Here is a 23,416-nt window from a genome sequence, read left to right on the forward strand (position 1 = left end):
CACATTTCACTGGCCAAACTGGACACATGATTGCCGCTAGCTTCGGGGGAAGGGGCACAGCGGGTCCTCGTACCCTTACGTGTGGGACATTAGAGTGGTAGGCATCAGGAAGGCCCAGCGAGGGGGCCGGGGGAGGCACTGGCTCTCGTATTTCTGCAGGGATCCCCGAGCAGACACGGGCTCTAGTGGCTTTATCAAGCAGGTCACTGGGTCATGTCATCAACCAACACATGGGGCACACATGACGTCTTGAGTGCCAGAGGGTGGACTGTCATTGGTTGGATAATGGCCCCCAAGAGATACATCTGCCGGGAACCTCAGAATATAAACTTATTTGGCGTAAGCGTCTTTGCAGACATAATTAAGGTCAAGATTTTGGCACGAGATCATTGTGGATTCGGGTGGGTCCTTAATCCAAAGACAAGTCCTTCTAAGAAAAGAGAAGGGTAAACAGAAGCAGACACATGGAGGGAAAGGCCATGTGATGATGTAGGCAGAGACGGTCCCGATGTGGCCACAAACCAAGGATGGCCCGGAAGAGGCAAGCCAGGAGTCCCTCCCAGAGCCTTCGGGGGAGTGCAGTCCTAGCGACACATTGGCTTTGGACCTCTGGCTTCTAGAACTGTGAGAGAATTCATTTCTGGTGACTTTTTTTAAGTTTATTTATTTTTAGAGAGAATGAGAGAGAGCAGAGAGAAGGGGTGAGAGAGAATCCCAAGCAGGCTCTGTGCTGTCAGGGCAGAGCCGGACACAGGGCTTGATCCCACGACTCTGGGATCATGACCTGAGCTGAAATCAAGAGTTGGATGCTTAACTGACTGAGCCATCCAGGCGCCCCCAATTCTGGTGATTTATTATGGCAGCCCCAGGAAGCTGAGGCAGACTACTGCTGCAAGATAGTTTTTGAGAAATTACATATTTCTCCCTTTGCTGTGCCTGTTCTCTTCTCTGGTTCAGGCTGGTAGGGTCCACAGTTCTTGATGCCTCTCTTCCCTTCTCTTGTTTCTTGTAAGGAGCTAATGCCCACCTGTAGACTCATGGCACTTGCTAGAGATGGGGGAGGGTGCAGAGGCCATGGAGTCTGGGGGCCAGTGGGAGGCAGATGGGACGGATCCCCAGCTTGGTGCCTGAAGGGGGATGTTGTTGGCGGAGCAGGGATTCAGGAGGAGGAGTTGTCGATGGGACCAAGGGAGCTTCTGGCCAGGTTTTAGACAGGTAGGCGATCATGAATCTCTCTATAGGGTCGGGCTGCAGGCGCCTGGAGATTTTGTTTGAAGCTGGGACCAACCTTATGGATCTGAGTAACTAACATCCAAATCTTGATGAAGCGCTGAAAGCCTGCCTTTTCAAATGGGCATCCAGGCTCAAAAATCTGCTTAAAACCAATTTATTTTGACTAGAAATTGATATTAAATTGATTTGTGTTGACTATGTGTTTAAGGGCCAAATATTGAGTAAAATCCATAGCAGAAAAGATCCTTTGGCAAATCCACCTGTCTATATGTGCTAAATACACTCGTGCCTGAGAAAGTTGAAGCCGGCTCTCGTTGATTTATTACTTTCGCTCGAGAAGGTCAAACATCTGAAAAGGTAAATTTGATCTTAGATTCCTCGTGTCGTGCGTTCATTCATTCAGCAGATAGTTAGTGAGGCACTGTTGCAGGTGTTTGGAACATGTGCGTGAAGAAGCCCGTCTGGGCTCATGGCGTTCCCGAGCCGGCCGTGGGAGACAGACGCTAACGTAAGGGACATGAACATGAGCCTTCAGGAAGGGGAAGAAAAACCAAAGCAGGAGCGGGGGCTCCTGGCATGGAGGGTGCCGTTTGTAGTGTTCGAGAGCGTGGTCAGATAGGCACCTCTGACAAAATGACATCTGGGCCCGGACTAGGGGAGACAAGGAAGTCGCTACTTAGAGAACCGGGAAAAGGCTGTTCCGGAGGGGGAACCGCACTGCACAGCCTCTGGGTTCTGGCATGTTCTAGGAGCAGTGAGAGGTCAGGGTGGCGGAGGGGAGGGTGACCAGGTCCATGGGCCTCGCTGCTGCAGTGAGGATTTTGTGTTCCGTTCTGTTGAGGGGCTGCTGAAGTGTGGGGCATCATGACCTCACAGGTTTAGGTGACCTCTGGGCTGCCGGGTGGAGAAAGGATGGCACAGAGGTGGTGGGGAGCCACTGAGGGGGCAGATATGGCCACGTCCTGGGCAGGCGATGGGAGCATGGGAAAGACTAGGTGTAGGCGAGGGAGAAGAGAGAACCTAGCTGACCCAAGATGCCCCCATCACGCTGGGGGCCCGAGTGGTGGAGGGGAGGGTCCCAGGACGTGTCCTCGCTGAGGAGATGTCACTCACACAAATGAGGGTTGACCCCGGCCACAGACGTGGTTCCGTGGTTCTTATGTCTCGTGGACCAGGGCCGAGATTCTGGCAGTGTCCAGCAGCATGTGGCAGCGTCTCAGCTCCTGGGAAGCCTGCCTCTGCCGGGCCCTCAGTCCACCCCCGCCCCAAGAAGGTCTGCCAGTGCCCACTCACTGTGGCTCCCGTGCGGGGCAGAGGGAGCGGGAAGAGCGACCACGTTTTCAACAACGCATTAACGCCCGGAGGTGAGACGGGTGGGTCATAGCGGGTTATCTGGCTCTCTTGCACCTTGGATCTTGGAGCTTGGGGCCATCACACAGGTGGGCAGGGGCCTGGGAGGGGGGTGGAGGGGCCTTCAGAGCCCCACAAGGGCCTGGTGCTGAGATCCAGGATGCAGAGCTGAGTGGAGAGACAGACAGCAGGGGTTGATGGACCCCTGCCACGGGTCTCAGCCCTGGGTGCCTGGCGGGCCCATTCTGGAAAATCACTCACCACTGGGGTCTTGTTTCTCTCACGTGTGAAACGGGGAGAGTTGCCACGGAGATGAGAAGGTGCAGATCAAGTGCCCCGTTGGGAGCCCTGTTGGGAGGCTGCCCCGAAGGGCCTCCTAAGAAGGGTGGAGGAGGAGGAGGGGGAGCCCTGGGGAGGGGTGGGGGTGGGGTTCCCAGGAGGAAGCAGGGGGCACACAGCCTCCTGGGAGGTAGGCTGCCAGGCCCGGCCACAGCTTGTGGGGGGCGGGCCGGGCGGCACACGGAGGCCAGCTTTGCGGTCTCCTGAGCTGGAGGACGGTGCTCACCGGGCACAGGGCCGCTGGCATGGCTGGGGTGCGGTGCCCTGAGCTGCCCTGAAGATGACTTCTGCAGAGCCCACTGGGCCTAAGGCTGCCTGAACGTGCGATGCAAATTTATGCAAATCACGGCAACCCAGATTCCCGGCTGCAGAGACCTCTGCCTCCTCCGCCTCCTTCTCCCAGGAGAGCTTGGGGGAGGGGGGGCGGTGTTGGGCCCCGTGGGGCTCCAACAGGCCTCCTCTCTCCTGCAGCCCGAGGGGAGATTGACAGACTCAGGGCTCCAATCTCCCCTTGGCCTCCCGGCTTCCCGAGGCAGATCCCTGCCTGGCTTACAGACACGGAGAATAAACCTGTTCAGCAGGTTAAACCCTCTTTTTATTTCAAGGCTCTGCCAGTCTCTTAACAATTAGAGGGCTGATCTCAATTCTAGACGCAGAGTCAAGCAAGTTCTCAGTTGACTGTAGTTCAGCAAACAAAGTGGCTTCCCCGGAGGGGTCTCTGTTTGATTAATAACAGCAGTTCTTGGTCTTTTCACGGCGCCTCTCGGCAATGCTGCTGTCTAGCTGCTTATCAATTCTCAGGACACCCGTGATGGGCAGATGGCGAGTCCTGGATTGTGGTCTGCAGGTGGGGGAGGGGCACCGAGGAGGCCGCCCTGTCCTCCTGGGGGAGCTGGAGGGCCCGGGGGCTGCTCCCACAGCCTCCGTGCAGCTCTGATCTGCACTTTCGTCTCCAGCCAAAGTGGAGAGCGGCTCCTCCCTGAACCTAAAGGTGGGGAGCCAGGTCTGGGAAAGAGAACACCACTCCCCCCCGCCCTTCTCCATTTGTCATTGTCACACAGAGTATGTTGTTTTCTTCCTCCTTGGACACGGGGCTGGTCTGCATTACACGTTGGACCACTCCCTCCAGGGTGTGCTGTAATTGGAGGTACCCCGTGCCTTCCCCCCCAAGCCCAGGAACGATGAAGGCATATGGCTCTGCCTCCCTCTTCAACACTCAGCGGGGATGGCCGCCCTCTCTGTGTTCACACTGAGCCGCAGGCTTTGTGCTCTTCATTAAGGTGTTAATGTGGACAGGAAGTAGAAATTTCAAGGGTTTGATGAAATTAAGACTTACCTGTTAGCTGGCAAAACTCAGGAGGGGGTAGAAATACATCAACCTACATGTTTGAAGACTAGGAAGCAGAAAAGCATGTGATCTGGGCTAAGGGGACTTTGAGGCATAATCTAATTTAAAATCAGCCAGTTTACTGTGATGTCTCTGCTAAAACACACTTCGCCCAGGCTGTGAAATCAGGGCTCCTGCTCTGACAAATGTCTGTGTTCTGATTAGAATATTCAGGCAGTCTCCCCGGAAGCAGGTCAACCCCCCACTGTGACAGAGAACCGAGCTGGGTCATACCACATGTTCGGGTCTGCCCGGGTCATCAGATCCGCAGAGCTCAGAGCCTTTGTTGTGACAAGGGCTGGGTGGAGCCTCCTTCTGCAGGGACGTGGGGGACCCCGCACAGTGGCAGGAGACACGTGCTGCCGGCTCTCAGTCCTTTTCCCCAGGCTGCAGAGTGTCCAACCTGCACGACAGGGCCAGAGTCCCGCTTGTTCCCTGTGGAATTGGTCTCGGTCCTGCAGAAACAACCAAGCCATGAAGCACACTGCCTCACTTTGACTTCTGGTGGAGATTTGAGTGAACAGACAGGACAGCCTTCATCATGACCCAGAGGGGGTCCCACAGACCAGCCAAGAGGGCCCCTGGTGGAGGGCAGGGTAGAAATCAACCTCGAGCCAGCAGGAGGTGACCGCAGAGTTTATTGAAGGTGTCGAGAGTGCAGGTATAGACAGTGATGGGAGACTCCGAAAGGAAAGGAGAGAGGGTCCTGTCTTTGCTTGAGGTCTGGGTTTTTCTTGAGGACCATGGTCTGGTGTAGAATGTCCTCTCAGTCCTCCAGGGACTGATTAGAACAAAGGCGAGGGCCCAGGTGCTATTGCTTGGGGCCAGGGGGTCCTGGAGATATCTAGCGCCTGTGGTCTGGAATCTGCATATGACAGCTTCTCTTGGTCATTCTCACCTGGTCCTTCCTTAGATGCTACCGGTTCTAGAGAAGTCATTAACTCCTGGAGGGAGTGGTCCAACCTGTAATGTAGACCTTATGAGGAGGACCTATTTTCGTCACAAGACGTGTAGAAAGTGGGGGTGCAGGTCCTAGCAAGAACAGACGCAGGAGGAGGAGCAAAACGCAGGTTTTTATGGAGTCTTTCAGTTTTCCTATTTCAGCCACAGAGGGGTCGGATCAGAGATGAAACAACTAGGCCAGAAGCAAAGGAGCGAACGTTCCGAACTCGTCCAGGTGGGAACATTCATTCAGGCGATAGTTACGGGGTATCACCTTGTGTTGCTGGGTGCTCTGCGCATGGCAGGAAGCCCTCAATGAGTGGAGGCCCGTCCATGAAGCTGGCCAGCAGAGAGCTCTGTGAAGGCACACGCAGGTGTCATTATAACACGAACGGGACCCAGGCTGCGCAGGCAGAAGAGCTCGGCCAGGGGCCAGGCAGTCTGGGCGGTACTGCCGCGGTTAGCCAGCTGCAAGGCCCGGCTCTTTCTCCAGGGCTGCCGTGAATCCAGGCTCAGAGCGCTGTGCTGAGCTGTGGCCACCAGACCCAGCCCGTGGGGCATCCGCAACTGACCGGTCAGGAGCTTGGGCTTCTGGACATCCCCGACCTGGCTCTGAACTCGGGCCCCAACACTCGCCGGTCCCATTCCTCAACGTCATCACCTGCAAGGACAGCCACACGTGCATGTGTCACCTGTGTGAGTGCTGATGTGCACCAAATGTTTAACTTGGTGCTTGGTTCTACCCGGCAGGGCTGATAGGGATTTGGGTCGTTGGCACGATGTGGTTCTGTGCGTGTTCTAGTGCTGTGTAGTAACACATCATCACGGTTTTAGCTGCTGAGCACAACACTGATTTAGTATCTTAGGGCGTCTGTGGGTCACGAGGCATCAGCAGGGCTCTGCTCCCTCCCAGAGCTCCACTTCCAGGACTTTCAGGAGATTGGCCGAATTCAGTTCCTTGGGTGGTAGGTTGAGGTCCTGTCTCCTGCTGGCTGTCAGCGGGGAGCTGCTTTAACTCCTGGAGGCCTCTCTTGGGCCCGTGTGCCTGGGTCCCGGAGCCAGCCACAGCGCTCAGAATCCTCGTGCTTGGAATGTCTCTGAATGACCTTTCTGTCACATCTCTCTTGCTTCAGCCAGAGAAAGTTCTTTGCTCTTAAGAGCTCGCCTGAGTTGGTCGTGCAGGATAGTCTCCCTACCTAAGATCCATAGCCTTACATCCACACGGTCCCGTTCGCCATGTGATGTCACATATCTACAGATTTCTGGGGCCTTGTGGGGACTGTTCTGTCTCCTACAATGGCCTTTCGAGGGGGCGTTCAGAGCACTCTGTTGCTTGCAGCGGAGGAGGCGTGGACTCCAGGCGCCAGCACTGATCACCTGCGTGAGTGCAGGGCTGACCTCTGGGAACGACTTCCTAGGTGTCACGCACCGTCAGATGGTCTCATCTGACTACACGAGGGCTATGTGATGTCAGTACTGTTTAGCACCCCGCATTTAAAGATGCTTGAAATGGATGCTTAGTGAGGCCAGTGACTTGTCCGAGGACTTCACTGGTGGCTCCCAGAGCTGGCACCAAGCCCATGTGACCGGGCCCCAAAGTCAGAATTGGTGGTGGTGGTGTTATATTTTTAAATTATCAGTATTAAGTTATAATTGTCAGAATTAAATAATAAAAGCACCCTAGGTGCTGGGCTCACCCCAGGCGATGCTTTGAGGTGGCAAATCCCAGGCATGGGCGACAGATCGGACCAGTGTTCAGCAACCACTTCCTCCGTGTCCCCATCCCCCGTGTGCTTCCTCCTCCCCCTCCCCATCCCCCTCCCCTTCCTCCTCCCCTTCCTCCTCCTCCTCCTCCTCCTCCTCCTCCTCCTCCTCCTCCTCTAGTCCTGCTTGGATGTTGGGCTGTGTAACTTGCTTTGGCCGGTAGAATGTGGGAAGAGGTGGCTATGCACCAGCTCTGAGCCCAGCCCCTGGGAGGCATAGCCCTCAGGGAACTTCTGTCATTTGTCAGGAGCTCAAGCCCCGGGTGGCTCCCCCTCCAGAGGGAGACACGGAGAGTGGCCTGAGTGTGACCCCAGCACAGAGCAGAGCCGCCCCAGCCGTGCCTTCCTCTTGTTAGTGAGAAATAAATGCTTATTGCTGTTCTCCTTGGTGGCTGTTTGTTACACAGTAAAACCTGACTGATACACCTGGGAACCAAGTACTTGGCAGAGTGGGAATTGAGTTGTGTCAGGGGCAGTGCATTAAAGCTCATCAGAAATTAATGTAATGATTTGTTCTAAACTTCATAAGTCCTGATCTTACATGGTACCTGATTATGGGTCTTCCTGGTCATTGTCGGTGCCCTGACTTCCCTACTGAGGGAGCCCTCTCATATTCCTGCTGGAGGAGTGATATCAGGGCCCGCCCTGCTCTTGGGCATGATCTGAGACAGGGTGGGGCCTGGACTCGGGGTTCAGGCCCTGTGGTCACATCTTAACTCCCTGGAGAGACTTCCCTTGTCACCAATCATAGCGCCCTCTGGACTCTTTGTGACGGCTCCTGAGATGAGGGGAGTGTATAAAAGTATTTGTGGCTTTATTCCTTCACTCTTGTGTCCATTCAGCAAAGTTTTCTGAGCACCTACTATTCTCAAGGACTTGATGAGGGACTCTTGTCTTCTCAGTTCTGATTGTTTGCAGGGTTGTGCTCAGACCCGATGCCAGGGAGAGTGTGCACGTGTGAAAGAGACTCCGAAGATGTCCCCAGAGTCTGGAGGAGATTGAGTGCCTTCCCCTGGCAGTGCTGGGGCGGGCTGCATGCATGTGGTGCCATCTGAACCCGAGGAACGGGCCCCCGTTCACTGGGTCCCTCATCCAGAAATGTTTCACTGCCTGTCTACTAAGTGCCAGATACCGGGCTAGCTGCTAGAGGCGTGAGAGTGAACCAGTCAGACCATGTTGCTCTCTTCGTGGGACACAGGGAGAGAGGAAGGAAGGGTGCTTTAGGAAAGGGAACAGCACATAAAAAGGCATATTTTAAATAAGATTTGGGGAAGTCCTGGAAAACAAAAAATGGTTTGGTTTGAACCCATCCATGACGAAGCAAGAAAGTCTCAAAGCTGTTAGTCCTTATCACCTCCGTAATGCTTGCTAAAAGTATCAATAGTAAGACACAACAGAAAAACCTATCCCATATAGGGAACAGCAGCAGTGAAAGTTAGTGTCAGCCAAGACTCTAGGGAAAATTCTGAGTGATTCTGTTCATTACAATGAGATGTGTGTGAAGTATGTGTAAGTTTCTGGTCATGTTAACACATGGCTCCTACGTGCCTGGACTGAACATGCTGTGTAGTGTTGGCCAAGTGGGATTTGGAGAAGAGCCTTAGGGTTTGGAAAAATTGAAACTTACACGAAAGGTCCAGGCATGGAAAGTCTCACTGATCCAGAGCAAAGCTTGCCTTTCAAAGGATCAGAGAGCCTGCTTCACCCCCTGAAGGCACAGTGGGTCTCCGTCCTGGCCAAGAATCAGCTGACCAGCAGCCCAGAACTTGCAGCCTTGGCAGGGCTGAGATGACTTTCCCCTTCTTCCTTTTGGGTCTTAAGTCGAGGAAGGCAGAAAATAAGAAATGAGATATTGTAACAGTGCCGAGATTCGGACCACAAACAACAAAGTAAATTGAATCCATGCTGTCATATTTAGAAGGAGATTGAGTGGATGTAGTAGTGACTTGTGTGATCATCTCATTTATTCATGTGTTTTGGGCCATTTCCATGCTTTGAAGGCTTCAAAGTCGTCCGCCATGTTGTATTTGTAGATATGGTTTAAATTATTTAAAGGAATTGAATTATTTACATTTGCAAACATCACTTAGAACAATTAAGTTTTATTTTAAGGTATTAAGTTCAGTACATTAAGAATTGCATTTTAAGGTGTGTGAGTTTGCCCTCTGGCTACAAAAGCAGCATTAAAGATTGTAGAGCATGGGTTTTTCTCTTCTATTATGATGATAAGTTATATTAAATTTCCTAATGTCATACTATTCATTTGCTTATTAATTCAACCAGTTACAGTGACTGTGTCCTCAGAGAGACCAGCTTCTGGCTGGCTGTCATGAGGCTTAGTGTCCAGACTGCTGGATCTTAAAATGTAGTCCTTGAGCCAGCAGCCCCAGTAGAAATTCAAAATTTTGGAAGCCCCCACCCCGATCCCACCTGCCTACAGACCTGTTGAATCAGACACACTGGGGCCAGGCCCAGCCATCTCTGTTTTAACTAGCCTTCCAGGTGGTTCTGATACTTACTAAAGTTGGAGAACCACCAGTTCGAGTTTCTATTTCTTCTTAGGTCAGTTTTATAATTTGTATTTGCTTAGAAAACTGCCCATTGAATCCAACCTCTAAACATATTATCATGGAGTTGTGAACATATTTATTAAGAATTTCAAAAAGTTGGTTTTTGCAGTTCTCTTCTGTTAGGCTGTATATTGTCTTCCCACACTCCTGCTTTTTTCCAACTGATGAATCGGAATTTTGAAGCAGACGAAGTCTGTGCTTTCTTGTTTGAGTGACACCCTTACGGATGTGGTTTCAAGGATGTCAGTTTCACACATGCAGAGGTGAAAAATGGCAGGAGAATCCTGTGCCGCCCTACTGGTGGGATCTTCTTCTGATCTCATCCTGGAGATGGGTTTGTTGGCTGGGAATCTTGTGGCCCTCGTCTTCTGGACAGACACCTGTAAATCCTGGTGAGGGCGTGCTGCCTTTCTACTCCTTTCTCCAACTTCTCTTGGTTCCAGAATGGTGCCAGGACAGAGTGAGCTGGGTCAGAGCAACATTGTTGGCAGGAGTGGTGGACTAAGTCACTTGGGCATGCTTTATCACATGACTTGTCTCAGCAGAGCTTCTGTCTTGGTTTTGCCAGATGCCCTTTATAGGGCCTTCTTCTGAGGCCCCGTGCTCCCACCAGGAACTGTGTGTCCTCTGTGCTCAGGAAAATCTCCTCTTAGGGCCTTGATGCATATCAAAGTGCAAGATGGATGTTCTAGATGTACTTACGTGAAATGGGAGACATGGGCCAAGGGATCAGTGCACTGCTTAGCACTTACTAAGTACTGGGTTAATAATATGCTGGCAAAGGCATTTGCTGTGAGCAAAGTCTTCACCAAGGGGATGGGCATCTATTGGTGGAGTTCACGGTTGGCCCACCCTTGTCTTTGCCACCACATTTTTATAAATGCAGGCTATAGTGGGTTAAAGAGTATCCCCTCAAAAGATATGTCAGAGTGTTAATCCCCATACCTATAAGTGTGACCTTATTTGAAAACAGTCTTTGATGATGTAGTCAAAGATCTCCAGATGAGATCATACTGGATTCGCTGTGGGTTCTACCTCCAACCGCCGGTGTCCTTGTGAGAGGCATTGGAGGGATGTGGCCATAAGTCTAGGGACACCACAGACTACTGGCGGCCACCAAGTGCTGGGAGAGTGAATAGAACAGGCTCCGTCTCAGAGTTTCCAGAAGAAACGGTCTCTGTGGACACTTCGATTTCAGACTTCTGGCCTGGTTTCTCCCTGATGCTGGACTCTGCCTGAGGTATACCTGCTCAGACACCTTCGGGGGTCCCCGAGCATGTGCCGGGCTGCAGGGAAACAGGCCTTCCCCACACATCCCCAGGCACCTCGATCCTTCCCAGTGGAGAGGGGAGCCTCTTAAGGAAGGGACAACCTTACCAGCCTATTGGTAAGATTGGGGGTCTATTTTATTTTATATGTATTTCAAATATGTGCCATCCATTCGCTCTGCCCAAGAGAGACATGGTATCTGGGTTACAGTCTACTGATGGTCATTCTGGAAACTTCTAGAATCTCAGTTTTTGCCATAAGCAAAATAGTAGAGCATGTGTTCACACTTAGGCATCTTCAGACTCCGTAAATAGCACAGATGTCCTCACTTGTTACCTGCTCTCTGTGTAAAAGGCGTTCTATTTCCTGGGACTGCCTTGTTCTGTTTCTGCTGCCCTCGTCCTTCCTTCATTCATAGCTCTTAGCTCGCACTGCAGTGAGCTCACACCCTCATGTCCTGGGCAGGGCTTTTGTGTTGTGTTCTTTGTGATCTGGACAGTCAGGTGCAGCCTCAGGAGAGCCCGAGATGGGCTCAGGACAACAAAGACTATCATATCATGGGTCCCAGAGGCAGGAGGCACGCCAGGCCATGTGGGGCCCATGAGGAAGCACCAGGGTGGCCAGGGGACAGAAGTCAGGAGCAAGGGAGCACCTAGGCATGGCCTTTGTTGGGAGTTTCCAAGGGAAAGGTGAGGCAGGGCAGGGTGAACCCTTAGGATTGGCCAGTGTGACCAGTTCTGCTGGTTTTGGGGTCTTCAGTTGTCTGGCACCTGGCCCTGAGATGAGCGAGGCAGAGGAATGTGGCCTTCTGGGTGTGGGGGCCAGACAGGAGATGTGGCTCTGGGTAGTTGGCCTACATAACCCATGTGTGCCCTGCTGGGCTCATTGTGTCTCCAAGAACTGCCTAGCTCGGGGGGCGGGGGGGGGGGGGCAGTGTCTCCACGGCCAGAAGGGTTTTCTTAGAAGTCTAAACATCATAATATACAGAAATAGAAGTACATGTATTTACACAGTAGAGCTTTCTTTTCCTCAAGCAATCCCCATATCCACCACTCCCCACTCTGGTCTTGCTCAGCTCCCCAGGGCTGCTGGCTTCCTCCCAGGGCGGGAACATGTTGTCTTCAGGAGGTGGCCCCATCTCTCAGGTGTACAATCTCTGCAGGATCATTTGGGCCCAGAAGCGCGACTGGCTTAAGTGCCACGGAGAGCGTCGGCTGGAGGCAGCCGACCCTGCCCGGGGTCAGGTCTGACCTTCCTGGCGTCGGCTTTCTGTGGCTCCTGGAGCCTTGGCCTCCTTCTCTCCTGGAGCCAAGCGCTTTTCTCCAGGAGGTGGGAGACTGGCTCAGGAGGTCCGCCCTTGATCCTCCCAGTGTGGGCACTCCACAAGGAAAAGGTCCTCCTGGACTCCGTTGGAAGCACCAGGCAGGTTCCACGCGGTCCCGCTTAGCCTCGTAGCTGCTTCCTGAAGTCACGGTGACGAGTCACGGCACACTGGGCGGCTCAACACAGCAGTGTATTCTCTGGTGGGTCCCGAGCCCGGAAGTCTGGAAGCAGGGTGCGGGGCCGCTCTCTCCCCAAGGCTCTTCCCGGATTCTTTGGCTCGTAGTGGCATTGTTCCAGCCTCTAGGCCCCATCGCCCTCTTCTCTGTGAGCCCCTCAGGTCTCTCTCTCTCCTAAGAACTGCTCCTAAGCAGCACAGCCCTCTCTCGCCTAAGAACGCTTGGGGTGGCGTTTGGGGCCCACCCACACCATCCAGGGTCATCTTCCCATAGGAAGGCCATGAACTTAATCACACCTGCAAAGTCTCTGCTAAGGTCACATTCACCGGCCCCAGGGCTTGTGACCGGGCATCTTTGGGGGCCTTTATGAGCTTACCCCTGGCCCCGTGCCCACCCTGGGACCACAGAGCCCAGCGGCCAGAGCCTCAGCTTGGGTAAGAGGCCCACCTATGGGGCCAGAGGAGCGGGCTGCACCCCTGCAGGAGGCGCGCTCCCCTCGGCCCCATGGAGCCGCACCGTGACTCTCTGGTGATTGCTCGTCAAGTGTGCAGTTTCCATGGGCGTTTTCTCTCTTGACCAAGCTCGTCAGCAGCGTTGAGGGGTTTTCACTGATGCTGTTGTTATCTCCATGCTTCTGTGACCCTCGGGGGTCAGTCACTTGCTCAAGGCTTCACCATCCTGGCTGCCCATCTCCCGGGGCCAGGCTGCCCTGGCAGGTGCCGGCTCACTGTGGGGGTGGGGGTGGCCAGGGAAGGGCTCCGGCCACCATCTGGCCGTCTCAGGGGCATGGAGTTTCCTGGCCAGCCGCCCCGGATGTGCCGCCCAGGCCTGTCTGCTCTGAAGGCCTCATGGTGGCAGAGCACAGAGCAGGATGAAGGCCAGGCATGTTGCCCTTTTGCCCCTTTGGGAGCTGAGCCGCCTGTCAGCATCACCTGACCAATCCTGAGCCACCAAGCTCCCTGTTGTGGTGGTCCCCACGTGTCTGCTCTGCCTGACCGCCGGCAGGGTTGGTTCTCCGGGCGTCTGCTTGCCTCTGTTGCTGTTGACCCTGAGGGTGGGGGCTCCCATGTCCCTAGGGCATTCGGGGGAAGCCTGCAGGATGCTGCTGCCTGCGGTGGCCCCGACGCAGGACAGCCCGGTGCTCTGGGCGTGCCATGGCCCAGACCAGTGCAGTGGGGGATGGGGGGGCAGCTCGCAGGAATGGCCACACTGCTCGTTGGTAAGAAAGTGACCATCTGTTTTTGCCCAACAGAGACCAGAGTCCAAGATATAGCAGGGACCTTCCAGGCTCTGTATGTGGCTTTGACGGGCTTCCAAAGTGAAGCATGAGGTGAGGAGTTTCGTCAGATGTGACAAACAGATGATGGCAGTTGAGACGTTAGAATTTCACGGAGGCGTCCGAGTGGCTGGAGCGCCCGTCAGCAGAAAACCCCCGCGGGGTCCTGGTTGCCTTGGGAAAGCTGCTTCCCAAACCCCCAACCCAGCCTGCTGGGACCAGGGCTGGGCATTGCGCAGGGGTGTGTGAAGATACAGCCACAGGAGGAAAGCGTTCACATTACCATCTGGCTTTCCACTGTTAAATTACGAAGATTAAAAAAAAATTAATGTTTTTTTCTATTTGAGAGACAGAGAGCAAGCAAGTGAGCAGGAAGGGGCAGGGAGAGACAGAGGGAGAGAGAGAGCCAGCCAGCAGGGGAGGGGCAGAGAGAGAGAGAGAGATAGCAAACCAGCAGGGGAGGGGCAGAGAGAGGGAGAGAGAGAGGAGCCAGCAGGGGAGGGGCAGAGGGAGGAAGAGGGAGAGAGAGAGCAAGCCAGCAGGGGAGGGGCAGAAAGAGGGAGAGGGAGAGAGAGAGTGAGCCAGCAGGGGAGGGGCAGAGAGAGAGAGAGAGAGAGAGAGCGCGAGCAAGCCAGCAGGGGAGGGGCAGAAAGAGGGAGAGGGAGAGAGAGAGTGAGCCAGCAGGGGAGGGGCAGAGAGAGAGAGAGAGAGAGAGAGAGCGCGAGCAAGCCAGCAGGGGAGGGGCAGAGAGAGCAAACCAGCAGGGGAGGGGCAGAGAGAGGGAGAGAGAGAGAGGAGCCAGCAGGGGAGGGGCAGAGGGAGGAAGAGGGAGAGAGAGAGCCAGCCAGCAGGGGAGGGACAGAGAGAGGGAGAGGGAGAGAGAGAGAGAGCCAGCAGGGGAGGGGCAGAGAGGGCTAGCCAGCAGGGTGGGGCAGAGAGAGGGAGAGAGAAGGAGAGAGCCAGCCAGCAGGGGAGGGGCAGAAAGAGAGGGAGAGGGAGAGAGAGAGCGAGCCAGCAGGGGACGGGGAGAGAGAGAGAGACCCAGCAGGGGAGGGTCAGAGAGAGGGAGAGAGAGAGAGAGAGAGAGCCAGCAGGGGAGGGGCACAGAGAGAGAGGGAGGGAGAGAGCGAGCCAGCAGGGGAGGGGCAGAGAGAGAATCCTAAGCAGCCTCTGCACTGTCAGTGTGAAATCCAATCTGGGCCTCGAACCCACGAACTGTGACGACATGACCTGACCTTAAATCAAGAGCTAGACGCTCAACCGCCTGAGCCACCCAGGTGCCTTAAATTATGAAGACTGTGTTTTCCAGGTTGTTTTATTGTCGTGGAAAATATTTAGGGATGCAAATTCCACAGGTCCATCTTCGGAGAGGACGGCACGTGTGAGGCCGTTTTTGCCACATTGTGCCTAAAATCAGACCCCATGGTGACCTGTGCTGCCTGGCCTGCAGGCCTTCTCAGAGGCTTTACAAAACGTGGGTATGCTTTGGAATGCTAACAGGGAAGACATTTTCCACCTTCTTCTAAGTTCTAGAATTCTTCCGACAGAATTCCTCCTTTGAGGTGAGCCTGTGAGTGGTCCGTCCGTAGGTCAGAGGGGGGCTCATTGCCACCCCCGGCGTCTGGGTGTGGGTGTGAGTGGACCCTTCCTCCCCCGCCCCCAGCCACAGGCCCAGGCGGTGGGGAACGGCGTCTTGCTTTGCCCTCCTGTCGCCGCAAAGTCTAGTTAGTGCCCAAACGTCTCCTTGGGGGAACTCGCCGTTGCAAAGCCTCCTCTCAGTTTGACCTTGCACCTGCTTCCGTCCCCCGCTCTGTCACACAGTTGATGTCACACCCGCGTGACGTGGCTCCAACCCCCCAGGGGAGCCGAGGCGGGGTGCTGACACCCACCTCTTCAGACTCTGTTCCACTTCTGCTGGAGCAGAGCAGCGGGCTCCCCTCCCGGAAAGCACCACCGCGGGGAGCCATCCGTGCCCCTCGTGTCCAGCTGGCAGTGGGGGCTCGCCTCTGCCCTTAGCAGGGCCCACAGAACCTTCCAGGCTTCGGCCTCCAGAGAAGGGGTCTAGGTTGGAGCTGCCTGCTTCTGCTCCTCTCTGCTCCACCCAAAATTTCAAAATGAAAACGAAGTCTGGGGGGTCTTGTCCTGTAGGGGTTCAGACAACTGACGATTAGGGTCCCTCAACTAACCTGAAAGCTTTACGCGATGCTGGGGCGCGGAGTCAGTGTCAGGGGCACAGCGTGGCTGCCTGGTGGGGCGGCGGAGGAGACGGGGGGCCTAGCCGGTCACCTCTGGGGCAAACGCAGACGACCTGCCGCCTGGAGGACTTTGCAGCCGGCCATCCACCCCAGACCCGGCGACTCCTTGCAGTCCGCGATCCGCTGTCCTTCCACGGGAGGACCGAGAGCGGTGCTTCTTGGCCGAACGAGGACAGCTTAGGAGCACATCCGGAAACTTGTAGACCATCTGTACCTCCGTGGTCCCTTTGTAAGCAAGGCCACTTGGATGCTTCAGGTCTCCGAATGCCGGCAGTGTGAATTCATCCGATGCTCCACCTTGGCGCGTTGTGGGGTTTCTCTTCTGATATCCACAGAACTTTCGGCTGTCCCTAACAGTCCATCTAAATTGGAAATGAGGTTTTGTCTTAGGAGACATATTTCAGGAGAATCCGGTTCTGATTCCTGTGCAATTGAACACGGTTTTCTCCTCAACTGGGAAGCGGCCCATTTTCCGTGGTCTGTGCGGCTCAGTGTTCCCTGGCTTTGGTGCTGAGGCCGTTAGCAAATGTGGGGTGACCCTCCTCCTCCCACTATCCCAACGTCCTATAATTTGCCCTCCTCGGGAGGCAGCGAGACAATTTGGTTAAGTATCTCATTATCAGCTCCCTCCTTCAGGCGGGCTTTTCTTGTGCCTTGTGCGGGCCTCTGGGGCTCGATTTTCCGTCACACAGGACTTCTTGCTGGCACATTTTAACCCCCCACGAATCCCGTGATTCATTGGAACTCAAAAGCCTTCCCTTCTCCGTTTGCCATAGCCTCTGCAGAGATCTCAGAAGAAATTGAAAATGGGCAGATGGGTTATTCTATGGCTGCTTTAAGCTTTCCCCCTAATGAAGTGTGTTCGTTGCATTATGATTTCTGTTTCATGGCATTCAATTTCTTGTCGGATGTGATAAACAACGGAGCGGATAGGTTTTATATTAGCCTTTCATCACTCAGTGGACAATTTCAGTCTCTCATAGCCTCTGTTATGGCCTCTCGGTGTTTCATTTAGCTGAAATGTGATGACACGGAGGCTCTTTGTGGCCGATCGACACAATACGGAGCCATCGTGGAGATGAGTTTGCTTCTCAATTATTCGCCGGGCGCCACCAGGTAGTTTCCTCGCTTACTGGGCGCTTTGGCTAATTGCTGTTTTAACTTCGTCTGTCTGGCTTCCAGGAGGGTCCCACACTCCCGGTACTGTTCCTAATCTGCCCCCGATTCTCGGTCGTCTGGTGGTTTCCACCGGCTTGTCATCTCTCCCCGTGTCTGCAGCCTCCAGCTGCCATCTTGTTTTCCTTCAGCGTTTCTGTTTCAGGCTTACTGGGCATCTCTACCTTAGACACGTTTAGTTGTATTTCAGAGCGAAAGTGTTTGACCTATCCGTAGTAGTTACACTTCACAATCTTCACACTGACTTAAAAATCTCTGAAATATTTTCATGCCTAAAAGGAACCTTCGCAAGATTTTTCAGGTCTGCTTTCTGAGTTTGTGGGGGTTTTGATTTCTCTCGACGCTGATAAAATGTCTGTGAGTCCCTCCCCTGGAGAGCTGAGTGAGAGTTGAATGGATGTGGGGTTCAGCGTGAGGGGAGTTGGCCTCGGATCCATTCTGATCTAATTGCTGGGAATATTGAACAAAGATAATTCAAAACTAATATTCTCACCATTTTTACCCTCTTTTCTGTACCATGTCCCTTTTTATCAGGGACTCCTAGATATAATTTTTTTGACACTTAGACATCTCCTTCCTCTCCTGGAAATTGGTGTTGACATTTTTCTATAAAGACATTGAACTTTGATGCTCTTTATGCGAAACTCAATTGAACTCTTCAGAAAACTTATTCATTTTCTTTTGGCTTATAGGATGGGAACACAGAGGTGAACTTACCAATTTCTCCATGGAAAGTAGAACTTGGAGAGATTTCAGAAAAGCCAGGATTTGAAGATCCTGAATATATTCCTTTGCTGGACCTCAGTAAGGAAGTGACTTATTATGGCTGGTGTTAATGCATTTGAAATGGCTTCTTAAAGACACTTGTTCAGGGCTAACAAGGGAGGTCTGCAGATGGTGTTAACAGCGTGATACAGTCTGATATTTGCTGCGGAGAGAGGCTTCATGCAACATATTTTTACCAGGGGTGTTCTGGAGGAATTCAGATTGAGGTGGAGGTCATTTTAAAATAAAAATTGCTGTGGCGTGTGAAAGGTAATTAAACGCTTTGTTTTGAAACTTGAATAGCAATTCTTAGGGCTTTTAGGCAAACCTTTGCCTCCATCGCCAGGTCTTAGTAGAACATATGTTAGAAAAAGTGATTTGTTTTCTTTAAAAAAAATTTTTTTTAACGTTTATTTATTTTCGAGTGAGGAAGAGACAGAGCATGAGCAGGGGAGGGGCAGAGAGAGAGAGGGAGACACAGAATCGGAAGCAGCTCCAGGCTCCGAGCTGTCAGCACTGAGCCCGACGCGGAGCTTGAACCCACAGACCGCGAGATCATGACCTGAGCCGAAGTTGGACGCTCAACTGACTGAGCCACCCAGGCACCCAGAAAAAGTGTTTTCTTAAGTCAGGCTCCTTACAGAGGAGAGTCTGCGGGCCCCTAGACTGCCTCGCCTAGACTGCAGGCTCCTAGATGTCCAGCTGGAGTGCCCACGGAAGGGTCCAGACAAAAGGCTGCTCCCAGGGGTTGACAGCCCTCAGCCACGCCCTTCACATTCATTTTAGTGGAGTTGTCCTCCTCGTGCAGCCTGGAGTTGTCCTCCCCCCAGACATTGAAGCCTCGGGCCTCATCACCTGTGAATGTGACCTGTTTGGAAATAAGGTCTTCACAGATGTCGTCAACCTATAACTCACGAGGCGATCATCCTGGCAGAGTGCCCTTGGTCTGGTGTGACATGTGTCCCCATAGCAAGAGGCGCACACAGCGCATGGGGGGAGGCGGTCACGAGACGGTGCACGCGGAGGGTGCGGCCGTGTGGCGCCAGCCACAAAACGCTAGCCGCTGCAGTGGCCAAGAGGCAGGAATCGTCCTCCTCTGGACCCGGCGGACACAGCACGGCCTGCTGTGCCCCTCTTTCAGACTTCCTGTGACACACTCTGTTGTCTTAAAGCACCCGGTCTGTGGCCATTTGTCACAGAAGCCACAGGAGCTCCCGTGCCTTCGCCCCCTCCTTCAAAGCCCATCGGTGTGTGTGGGGTGGTCCTGGCACCCTGACGGGAGGCCATGGTCCTTCCTATGCACATGACCCAATGAACTTGATGAGACCCAGAGAGGGACTCGTGCGTTCTCGCTCAAGTGCCCTGGCCGCGTGCAGGGGCGGACTGGCAGCTGACCGGCCCCCGGAAGCTTCCTCTCCCTTCCTCCCCCGGACACTTGTCTGACAGGTGTAGGTGAGTGGCACAGAAGCTCTGAGCCCGGAGAGATCAGCACCTGAGGACAGCCTGCCAGGCTGGGCTCACGTTTAGAGGACGGACACCCCCAGAGAAGAGGTGATAGCTGGATTCTCGACTCACCTGCCTTCCCTGTTCTTGACCTGGGCGGCCCTGTATCACAGGGGTCCTGCCGTGGGGTGTGTGTGTCTGCAAAGGACACAGCATCAGCCACTGAACGTGGGCAGGGGGCATCAGAACATCTGTGGATACTTACCTTTAACTTAAAGGAATTACGCTTTATGTATATATATATATATATATATATATATATATATATATATATATATATATTTTTTTTTTTTTTTTTTTTTTTGTACATTCACAATGTACATTTTATCAGTCAGAGTCCCGGCAGGAGGGAGGCAGCACCCTCAATGTCAGCATGATCTCATTAGCCAGGAGTAAAGGCTGTGTTGGCTCCCTTCGCCCCTTCAGATGCCCTCTCACTGCTCCTTTGTCCTGCGTGAGCTCTGTCCATGCGCCCCTGCCCTTTTGGGATTGGGCGATGGGGAGCCCTGGCTGGTTTTGGGAAGAGGGAGGAGCAGGAGGCTTGGCAGTCACCGCCCCCTCTCATGGGCTTGCTTTGGGTGTCTGACTTTCTTCTCCCGAGGGCCCTGCTTCTCTCCAGGCCTCTCTGCAGGATTCTGCCCTTCTGGGTTTGGGGTCCACTTTTCCCCTCTTCCTGTGTGCCTGGGAAGGTGACTACACCTTGACAACTGGCCCTGAGTCACGTTTTTCTCCCACACCCCTGTAAAGGGTACTAAACTCTGTACATTTACTAAACGCTTATTGAGGTGTCCTAATCGCATGAGCCATATGCTTCTTGTTGGGACCCGGGACAAAGAGACCCTTTGGAAGATGTGGTCACGGTGTAGGGAAACCAGGAGGCACGTTCAGCACCCCAGGGCTCTATGGAGAGGGGCAGGGTGCAGCGAGGCCATGGCACCCCTCAGGGAGGGAGCTGGGAGTAAGCACCCTGACCTCACGAGGCTACATGAGGGCCAGACCCAACAGAAGGCAGAATATGAGGGGACTGTCGATGACGTCCGTGCTGGATAGCGTTCCGGGTGCAGAGCCAGGAGAAGGGCGGGGACGTAGGTCTGGCAGGGTCCGCTAATGACACTGAGCACATACATTATGTGTTCATTTGGCCATTGATGTATATATTTAGAATGTAAATACATACACATGCACTAGGAGAGTATGCTCATTTCTTTTTAATGGATGGGAGTGAAACAGCAAAACGTTTTGGAAATCAGCAACTTGGAAGATGACTTCCAAACACTGAGATCTCAGGACAGAATGTTGACACTTTATCAGTCATTGGTAGTTATTGGCTGAAGACGCTTGAAGACGCTTGAAGCCGCGGGGCCTAGAAATCAATTGCTTGCGTCCGCTGGAGATGCTAGGGGCCACGCCGGATCGAGTGAGACCCAGAGGCTGGAGGACAGAACCCGTGGCTCTGCCAGCAGCCGGCTCCGCGGAGCAGAGGACGCTAGCTCTGGGACGGGCGGCCAGCACCGCCCTGGTGGGGAGACTGGGAGCCTGCACCAGGGCGGCGGCAGTGAGGGTCGCGAGATGTGGGCACGTTCTTGGTTCGCTGAGACGGTGGAGCCCACAGATCCTGCTGCCGGATGGACGCAAGGCGTGAGCGGACAAGGGGAGTCGAGAGTGACACCAAGGGTGGGGCTTCACTGATGTGAGGGAGAGCTGCCGGAGGAGGGGCGAGTGCCCGAGCTCGGGTGTGGACACGTGAGAACGTGTGGGGCACGTTTGAGGTGCTGTGGCTGCCTTCCCAGCCTCCAGGCCCCTCTGCAGTGGGGCTTGGCCGCTCCTTCCATCGAGAGATGGAGTCTCTTCCCCAACCCCAGACTGTGGCTCGTCTTGACACTTGCCTTGGCCAACAAGAGGCAGAAGTGATGTTGTGTGGCTTCCGAACCTTGGCCTCCAGAGGCTTTGCCGCTCCTGCTCTCTGGATCTTAGGAACGTGCCCGGAGGCGGCCGTGCGGAGAGGAGCTGTCCTGGCTGAGCACGGGTTGCCCGGCACGAATGAGGCCATCTTGGGCCGGCCACCCGTTAGCTGCTGGACAATGGCACCTGCAGGGATCTACCGCCCAGCTCAAATCATCTGGCCACAGGGTCTTTATTTAGGTTCTTAAGCTTTGGAGCGGGTTCAAAGCAGCACAGACAATGAAGGTATCAACTTGACATTCAGAGCAGATGCTTTAAAAATACAGGTTTTGTTGTTATACAGGACTCGTGAGGCCAACAGGCCAGGCGATTGTCAATGAAAAGAGTGTGTGACTCACAGCTCCCAAGAGTGGGGGGCACATCAGGCCACAGGGGTTCACGGGAAGCACGGGGGCTGGTCAGGAGGCAGGGCGGGGGTGTGGAGCCCTTTACTTTGTAAAGGGCAGGAGCCTTTACTATGTTTCCACAGGAAAAGATGGGAGAGGCATAGGAAGCAGGCTCAGCCTGGCTCATTTGAATGATGTCGGTGGACTCTGGGTCGGGTTCTCTACCCTGAAGAGGTTAGGGCAGGGCAGGTGTGTGAGAGCCAGATAGAGGACATAGTTAGGGATTGGTGGGTTTTCATAAGAAAAATGCCTTTGAGTTGTTCACTGTCACTAGGCATGGGGCAGTCCTGGGAGGGGCGGTCCCTCCAGGGGCAGCAGGGAGGGCCGCAGATGTCCGAGCGTCGGAACAAATAACCATGCTTAACACAGAGATGTCATAGAATCATCAGCTCCGGGGGTCTGGGGCTCCGGGGAGGGTCCGGGCTGCAATGCAGATGTGGGAGCTGTCAGAGCCTGGACAAGGCCACCCAGCTAGCGAGCGATGATGGAAAGGGGAGTGAGCAGCAGAGCCGGGAGGACCTCCAACACGCAGGCGCCATGGAGCAGGGACTCGGAAAAAGACTCCCAGCAAAGAGCCACCAGGACGAGGAGGGGGACGGACTGACCGTGCTGAGGGCTGCGGATTGGCCCAGGAGAGCTGGGTTGGGGGTCGGCAGCAAGGAGGCTCCAGAGGGAGCTGCCCAGTCAGCCCGCACACCCCCGCCTCCTGGCTCCCTCCTTTCAAGCCTCTTCTTCCTCCTTGCTCTCCGAACATGCACCTGCTCCAATACACCACCTGAGCTATGAGTTTCTCTTGTGTGTTGTCCACGCTCTCGTTATGCCAGGCTCTGGGAGGCGGTGGTTTCGGTCCCTCGGATGTGCTGCTGAACCCCAGGAACCAAGAGCAGAGCCCAACACTGGGAAGAATGAACGAAGGAAGGAAAAGGAGCTTCCGTGTCAGCAGACCTGCAGCTTCTCAGGTGCAGGTGAATAAAGGGCGTGTCGGGACGGCCGGCCGCCAAGGGGACCAGCCGTGCCCTCCCCCGCCCCTGCCCCGGGCACTCGAGCTCACCCCCGAACCCAGCTGCTACTCCGCATCGCCATCACCCTGACTCAGTCCAGGAAGGCAGGCACTTACCAGTCACTGAACAGATAAAACGATAACCTATAAACATGATATTCAAAGAGCTTGAATGTTGTGTTAATTACTAATCCAAATCTGACATGTCTCACATCTGCCCCAGAAAAAAACCCAAATGTCCACTAATGAAAGCACTTAGTGCAATTTCATCCCCCAGAAAAGTGAGCTATTTAAGGGAAAGCTTGTAGCAAATACCTCTCAAGATAGTAAAAATTAAAGTTTAATTTTTTTTTTGCTATTGTTTGTAGTTTAATTATGCAGCATCCCTTTGCAAGAAAGGCTTTAGTCTAGGGCAATTTAACACTTATAAACATGTTCTCTCTCGATTCTGGAACAGAGATTTTAGACAGACAGTGTGATTATCAGTGATCAATCTTCAGGGAGGGAGCCAGGCTCCCCAAAATACCGGCTGAAATTCATGTTCAGAGGCATGAAGGAGGAAAAGTGGGGGAGGGCTGGATCGGGGGCCTGGAGCCACCTGCTCTCGGCAGTCCCAGACAGACGGTCTCTGCCAGGGGTGCATATACTTGAAGGCAGGGATCGTTTGTGATCCTTGTCAGGCAAGTCTTCCCAGAAACACCAGAGCCCTTTTCATGATGATGGGCCGGCTCTCTGGGAGGG

The 23,416-nt window shown here is 54.0% G+C and overlaps 1 long non-coding RNA gene across 1 annotated transcript; it reads left to right on the forward strand.

Annotated features, from left to right (window-relative positions):
• The first annotated feature begins 6,486 nt into the window (after positions 1-6,486).
• Positions 6,487-22,842, forward strand: LOC147576241 (uncharacterized). Its single transcript, XR_015241930.1, has 2 exons — positions 6,487-6,632; positions 22,500-22,842. It is a non-coding gene; the product is annotated as an uncharacterized LOC147576241 (long non-coding RNA).
• Positions 22,843-23,416: the final 574 nt, after the last annotated feature.

The sequence above is a fragment of the Puma concolor genome, chromosome D2 (assembly GCF_028749965.1).
Source record: "Puma concolor isolate L17-30 chromosome D2, mPumCon1.1.hap2, whole genome shotgun sequence".
Taxonomy (NCBI): Eukaryota; Metazoa; Chordata; class Mammalia; order Carnivora; family Felidae; genus Puma; species Puma concolor.